The following is a 7,288-nucleotide window of genomic DNA, read 5'->3' on the forward strand; positions in this document are numbered from 1 at the left end:
GGCAGAGAGGTCAGTAAGGATGGCATTAGTGTCTGACAGTACTGGCGACAATACTTGCACAAACTGCCTAGGGCCTGATTTGCTAGACTTGGGGGTGGAGAGAATAGGAGTGTCACAAGGGCTAACAGTGGGCACGAGGACGCCCTGTTGGAGGAGGGAATAAAAACCGACTTAATCCCCTCTCTAACAGCAGGAGACAAGTAATATTGTCTGATGGAGGGCAGGGTCACACCGTGTTTGCTAGTGACCGTGTGCGGCGAGGAAAAGAGGACCAATCCAGTATGATTACAATGCTGGGCCCATAGGAGGGTGGCAGATGCTGGAGTAACAAGAGGATATCAGAGGAGGGGGTGGTGGTGAGGAATGCAAGATGAAAATGCCTTCAGCAGAGGTAGGACTGCTGGGCAGGCAGAATGCGGTCTCTCCAAGAACAGCCAACCGCAGGGAGTCGGGGCTCGGAGGATCGAAAGGCCTGAAGTATCATTGCAGTCCTCTAAGACAGTGGACAAGTGGGCCCAAATCCTTTCCGTTCCATGGGGGTTTAACCAGGACAGAAATGTGCTGGGCTGAGGTCGGCTTATGTCGAGATAGTAAGTCCTGGTCGGTAGTGAGCAAGAACTCTGCCGCTACCTCCTCCTCCAGACGAAGTAAGAGCCCATCATCGATAGGGGGGAAGGGTGTCTTGATGTGTGGGATGGCAATAGTGGAATAGGGTGGATCAGGCCGGTCAAAATAAGCAGCAGTAGCGTGGGCGCTGCATAAAATTCAGCCGGTTTTAAAGATCCATGTCAGGAAGTTTGCAAGTGGAGAGGGAGGGGCTCTGTATAGGCAGAATAAAGGAACACGCGCACAGGATTGCGACAAACTGACCAAGAGTAAGGGGAGAGTGGTGAAGAGGGCGGGGACAGTATAGTCATGGCAGTCTGTAGTAGGGGAAATTGGGAGTGAGGGATTTCAAAGGTAAGAGGGCGACAACATAGGGGCACGGGGCAGGAAGGGGAGACAACAGTACGTCAATGACTCAAAGGGACTCTACCTTGATCGGAAGAAGGACAGCACGGGGTTCAACCAAGGGTAGTTCAGAGATGTCCACAGTGTGAACGGTATCAGAGGTAAGGGGAAGGCCCGCTAAGGGAGGCGCAGAAGGCTCTGTGGCTCCAGAGTCTACCAGAACCGAAAAAAGTCGACCACCCATTTCTATATCCATCATGGGGTTTTGCATGGGGAATAGAAGAGCCACATTGAAGTGACCTGCAGGACCTCCCTCATGCAGCAGCTGTGTGACTGCAGGTCGTGTAGGAAAGGGTTGTTGACCAAAAAGGTAGCTGGCGGGGTGCACCATCGCAATGAAAGGTCAGGCTGAGGAAACGATGGTGTTGGGGAGGAAGTTACCTGACAATCTTGTGCCCAATGGCCAAAGTGCCAAAGGCCTGACACTGGTCCTAATTAATGTCCTTGCGCTGCAAGTGCTGTCCTTCCCAGCACTGTTGATGTTGCGCCCTCTCCGCAGTTGGACACCGGGGAAAAGGTGTTGACGGCACACGTGAGAACGTCTCTTTTTCTTTGGTATACTCGAAAAGGCTTTGCTGATGCATACTAGCGAGCCAAGTGGGCATTTACTCCCAGGTTTTGGAATGCCAGTCAAGGTTTGATGGACTTAAAAATGTGTGCATAGCAAGACTGCATGCAGTTAACAAACGCTGAATTTCCAATCTATGATTGTCTGAGAGGACAGCACCCGCAGAGGATTCTCAAACTTCCTTAAAGCATGCGAGAAAGTCAGGTCGGGTTGCATGAGTTTTTTGGAGATGGCACGTGACCTCCTGAAAATCCGCCTGCTGCCGTGCAGCGAACAATACAGCTGGCTTTTCGGTCTCCTTCACCGTTCCCTGGCCACTGTGGAGCCCCAGGGGGTGGCGGGGAAAGCCACTGAATTTTTAATGACCAGCGGGTACCATAAGGCAAGTGCAACAAATTATTTACATCTTGTGGCAAGCAATTTTCGATATTACAAGTCTGTAGCAGCCAGTAGCAAAAAGGACCTGGGCACTTCAGCGGATCAAGGCGTCCAGGAATGTGCCGCGGATCTCAGCATGAGGTCAGGGTTTGTCAAAGTGGACCTTGTCTATCATGAGACAGGGTCAATTAAGATGCGCAGATTGAGAACTGGTGCTTTGAGTAGGAGGGTTGGTGTCGGGCGTTGACTCATGAGGAGTCGGACGGTAATGACAGCCCGATGCCGACCCCAGACGATCGTACAGGACCGCATCATTGTTAGGAAGTGGCTGCGCAGCCCCTCCATTCATAACCCGGTAATGGAAGGAGACCACTGTAAGTGTCGCGATGATGGCTGCGACTTCTCAGAGTTCTGAGGTAGGGAGGGGCAGTTTAGGATATTGGGAGGTATTGGGCAGAGGGGAGGAGGTGGCGGAGCAGTAGGGGACAAAGCCGTGTAAGTGCTTGGTAGCTGTCGCACCTTGACTTTGGGAGGCTGATGGTCCTTACAACATCCCAAAGTTTTTCCAGGCAACGTAACATTTAAGCCTGGCCCCAATAAATAGTCGCAAGGTTATCTTTAGCTAACAGCTAAGGCAACACTACTCTCAGCGGGCATGTCGGCAGGTCTAGCTTTGTCCTGTAAGACCAGTTTATGTGACCAGATGGCTGCTAATTCCAGATGGGAGCTAAATTCTCCTCCACATCCATGGTTCCCTCATCTTGCCATTTCTATCCCTCATTTTCAGACGATCGTGTCTCTCTTGCACTTTAATCAGACTCTCTTTAAAAGCCTCCCACATATCAAATGTGGATTTACCTTCAAGCAGCCTCCTTACTGCCCACTAACCTCCTCAGTTAGTTCCCATCACCCTGTCATCCCCCGTCACATTAAGTTAAATCCTCCCCAACAGCGTTACCAAAAGCACCCTCAAGAACATTAATACCATTCTGGCCCAGGTGTAGACTGTCATATTTGCAGTCGTCCTGCAGCACTGGACGCAATGTCCCAAACATCTGAATCCCTCCCTTCTGCCCCATCTCTCAAGCCACGCAATCAAGCTGTGTATTCTTTCATTTCTACACTGACTGGCACATGACACTAGTAGCAATTCTGAAATTCCTACCACTGAGATCCTACTTTTTAATTTGACTCCAAGCTCCCTAAATTCTGCTTGTCGGACCACATTCATTTTTTAACCTGTGTCATTGGTGCCTATATGTACAACGACAACTGACTATTCATACTCACCAGTCAGAACATTCTGCCAATCCGAGACTTCCCTGACCCGTGCACCTGGGAGTCAACATGCCATTCGGGAGTCTCATATTTGGCCACAGAAATGCCTATTTACTCCCGTTATAATTTAATCCACTATGGCTATATAGCCCTTCCACTATCTTTTCCGTCCTTCTGTACTACAGAGCCAGCCACGGTGCCCTGATTCTGCCTCCTGCTGCCTGTCCCTTCTAAGCCATCTGCCCAGCAGTATCCAAAACGGTTTACCTGATGTGTGTGTGTGTGGTGGGGGGGGCGACTACCACAGAGGATGCCCGCACTTCCTTCCTGCTTTATCTGCCTTTTGGTCACCAATTTCCTTTCTTCCTCAGCAATCCTAATCTGCAGTGTGACCAATTCACTAAACCTGCTATTCACGACCCCCTCAGCATCACGTCTGCTCTAAAGTGAATCCATCCACATCTCCAGAACCGTCCTGCAGTCTAACAAGAGCTGCAGCTGGACACAGTTCCTGCACGTAAAGGAGTCAGGGACATCAGCAGCGTCCCTGAGTTCCCATATTGAGTAAGTGAAGCATAACATGGATCTGCAATCTCCTGCCATTTTCAATCTTAAGCTTAACTTAGTCCAACTATAATATCAAATAAGAGATAAGTGAAGAAGGGAAAAATAAAAATAAAAATCTGTTACTAATCACGCGATAAGATGTAAATAGAAAATCCTTGCCCGGTGGAACTTACATGGCCTTTCCTACAGGCTGGGCATTTAAAAGGCCTGTCCTCAGTGTGAACCCGATGGTGCTTCAGCAGGCTGGATTTCCGAGTAAAGCCCTTCCCACACTCTGTGCAGGTGAGTGCCTCTCCCCAATGTGAACTCTCTTGTGATCGGCTGAACTCAATGCTACGTTGACAGTACTTGAACTGTCTCTCCTCAGTATGAACACTTTGATGATGTAGCAGTTCCCCAGAACTTTTCAAAGCATTCTCACAACCTGAGCATTGAAAGTGTCCCTCTCAGTGTGAAAAAGGAGATGGGACATCAATTCGCTGGAACGTTTGTCGCAAATCCCAAAATCTTGGCATTTGAAAGTGTCATTGTGAACCCGCTTTTGTGGCAGCAGCAAGGACAACTGAATGATTCCCATCAAACATATAGAACAGGTAAATTTCGCAGTGTGACCACATTGGTGAATTTCCAGAGCAGAAATGCAACTGGATGCCTGCTTCCAATCGCCACATTTCCACAATGTCTCTCCACGTTTTCTGCACTTGGATTGCAACGGAACAGATGATTTTCTGAACATTTGCTCACAAAGACAACACTCTCCACTGTGAGCGGTACATTTTCCTTCCATGTTTAAACTCGAGAATGTTCAGGTTGAGATCAATTGGGAGATTCGATCAGCTCCTGGCGTGATCCTGCTCGAAAGAATATTTATAATGTACTTGAAATGTTAAAGCTGTCTTATTCTTTCTGCAGATGCAACCAGACCTGCACAACTTCTCCAATATTTGCAATTTTTATTTGACTTTTTCAAATCGATAACATTTTGCTTTTATCCCAAAGCTGGATTCCCAACTTCGAGTGTTTTCTTTCCGAATCTTGGATGTAAAATAGAAAGAAGAATTAGGAGAGAAGTCGCACAAACATGAAGGCAGTTCACCCGAATTGAACTGAATGCCTCTGAAATATTCATCGATCCATTTGTTCGCTGGAATGCTAAATACGACAGCACTGCCATCCAGTCTTCCACATTCCAATTCCCCATAACCTTGAGGTTTTCTAACGTTGTATTGTTCGTGCACTTACACCAAATGTTAATCAACCCTCATTCCTGTTGTGATTTTAAGGATGTCGGCCAATTGAACTTCATAGAATATGATTTCCCTAACTGAAGCTGTTAATCTGGTCCAGTCAGGGAGCCCTGGCTGAAATCAAACTATTGCATGTCAGAGATACTGACACTCTATTGAATGACTCTGCATGAGGCAAGAGTAAAATCAAGAACTGTTCATGCATAACTATTAATTGACTTGATCACGAGACATCAACCTCTGAAAAGGCCATGTACGCTCGCCCATACATGTGATCTAAATTATTGTTTCCAGAAATTTCCCCATTAATCAAGTAAAACTGACTGGTCTGTTCTTGTTGGGTTTCTCTTCACAAATATTTACAAAAGTATACTATTTGCAAATCTCCACCTTCTGACACCACCATGAGACCTAAAGAAGCTTACATCATTACGGCATGCCTCAACAAATTCCACTCTCACTTCCCTTAATACACTTGGATACAGATCCGGTGTTTATTCATACCGAGTACAGATGACTTATGTAGCAGCACCTTCTTATCAATTTTAGACTTTTCAAGTGAATGGACTACCTATTCGGTTACCATGACCTGAGCAGAACCCTCTACTTTGGGAATGACAAGTCCAAGTTACTTAATTAATGCAAAAGCTATGACGCTGCTTGCTTGCACCAATCTCATTTTCTCTTTGTCTCGAATGAGCCTTTTTCAGTATTTACCTTCTCTTTTCAATTTTATTGTCTAAACAAAACCTTTAGGACTTATCTGGGGAAGGCTGGTAGGTGGAAGGAATGCTGGATGACTAGAGAAATTGAAGTTTTGGTCAAGGAAGGCATATGTCAGTTAATAAACAGCAGAGCTAGAGTGAATCGCTAGAAGAGTATAAAGGCAGTCAGAGTATAATTAAAAGGGAAATCAGGAGGGAAAAAGGGGAGATGAGACAGTTTTATCAAATAGGATGAAGGGGAAAATATACGGAATTGACAAACACATTAAGGACAGAAGAGTAACTAGAGAGAGACTTGTGCCACTGAAAGATTAGCAAGCTTGGCTATGTGTACAACCGCAGGAGGTGAGGAGGTTCTGAACGATTATTTTGCTCCAGTGCTTATTGTCGAGAAGGATCTGGAAGATAGAGAACATGCGGAAATTAATAGCGATATCGGAAAAAATCTCCAGATAATAGAGGAAGAGATGCTGGACGTATTAAAATGCATAAAGATGGATAAATCATCAGTACCTTATAAGGTGTACCCTAGAACTCTGTCGCAGTTAGAGAAATGATTGTTGTGTCCTTTTGCTGCGATATTTTCATCATCAATAACCGCAGACGACGTGCCAGAAGACTAGACATTGCCTAACATGGTATCATAATTTAAGGAAGGTGGTAAAGAAAACCCAGGGAATTATCGACTGGTGAGCCTGACGTTTGTGGTGGGTAATGTGCTGGAGTGAATCCTGAGGCACATGAGGTTACATGTATTTGGATAAGCAAACACTTATTGAATCAAGTGAATATGGCTTTGTGAATGGGCAATTGTGTTTCACGAACTTAATTGAGTCTTTTGTAGAAGTAACGACGATGATGGATAAGGGCAGAACAGTGAACGTGATCTATATGTATTTCAGTAAAATGTTTGACAAGGTTCCTCATGGTAGATCGGTTAGCAAGGTTAGATTACACGGAGTACGGGGAGAAATAGCCATCTGTATACAGACCTGGCTGTAAGGTAGAAGGCAGAGGGTGGTGGTGGAGGGTGGCCTGTCAGGTTGGAGACCTGCGACCAGTGGTGATCCACAAGGATCATTGCTGGGTGTACTGCTTTTCATCATTTATGTCAATGATTTGGATGTAAATATCGGAGGCATGGTGAGTAAGGTTGCAGATGACAATAACATTGCTGGTGCACTGGAGAGTGAATATGGTATCTCAGAATACAACTGAACCTTGATCAGATGGGCGAAGAAGCAGTAGACGGAGTTTTGTTTAGATAAACAGGAGGTTCTACATGTCGGTAAACCTAACAGTAGTGTCCTGTTACCAAACAAAAGGACCTTGAAAGCAGACTCACGGGTAGACAAAGCAGTGAAGAAGGCGTTTTGTCTGCTTTCTGTTATTGATCAGTGCATTGCGTGTAAGAGTTGGGATGTCATATTGCGGCTGTGCAGGACATTGGTTTGGCCACCTTTGGTAAAATGCGTTCAATTCTGGTCTCACTGCCAGAGGTCTTGGTTCATTTG

Source organism: Chiloscyllium plagiosum, unplaced genomic scaffold (genome assembly GCF_037043375.1).
Source record: "Chiloscyllium plagiosum isolate Xiang-an unplaced genomic scaffold, Cpla_swu_hap1 HiC_scaffold_27, whole genome shotgun sequence".
Taxonomy (NCBI): Eukaryota; Metazoa; Chordata; class Chondrichthyes; order Orectolobiformes; family Hemiscylliidae; genus Chiloscyllium; species Chiloscyllium plagiosum.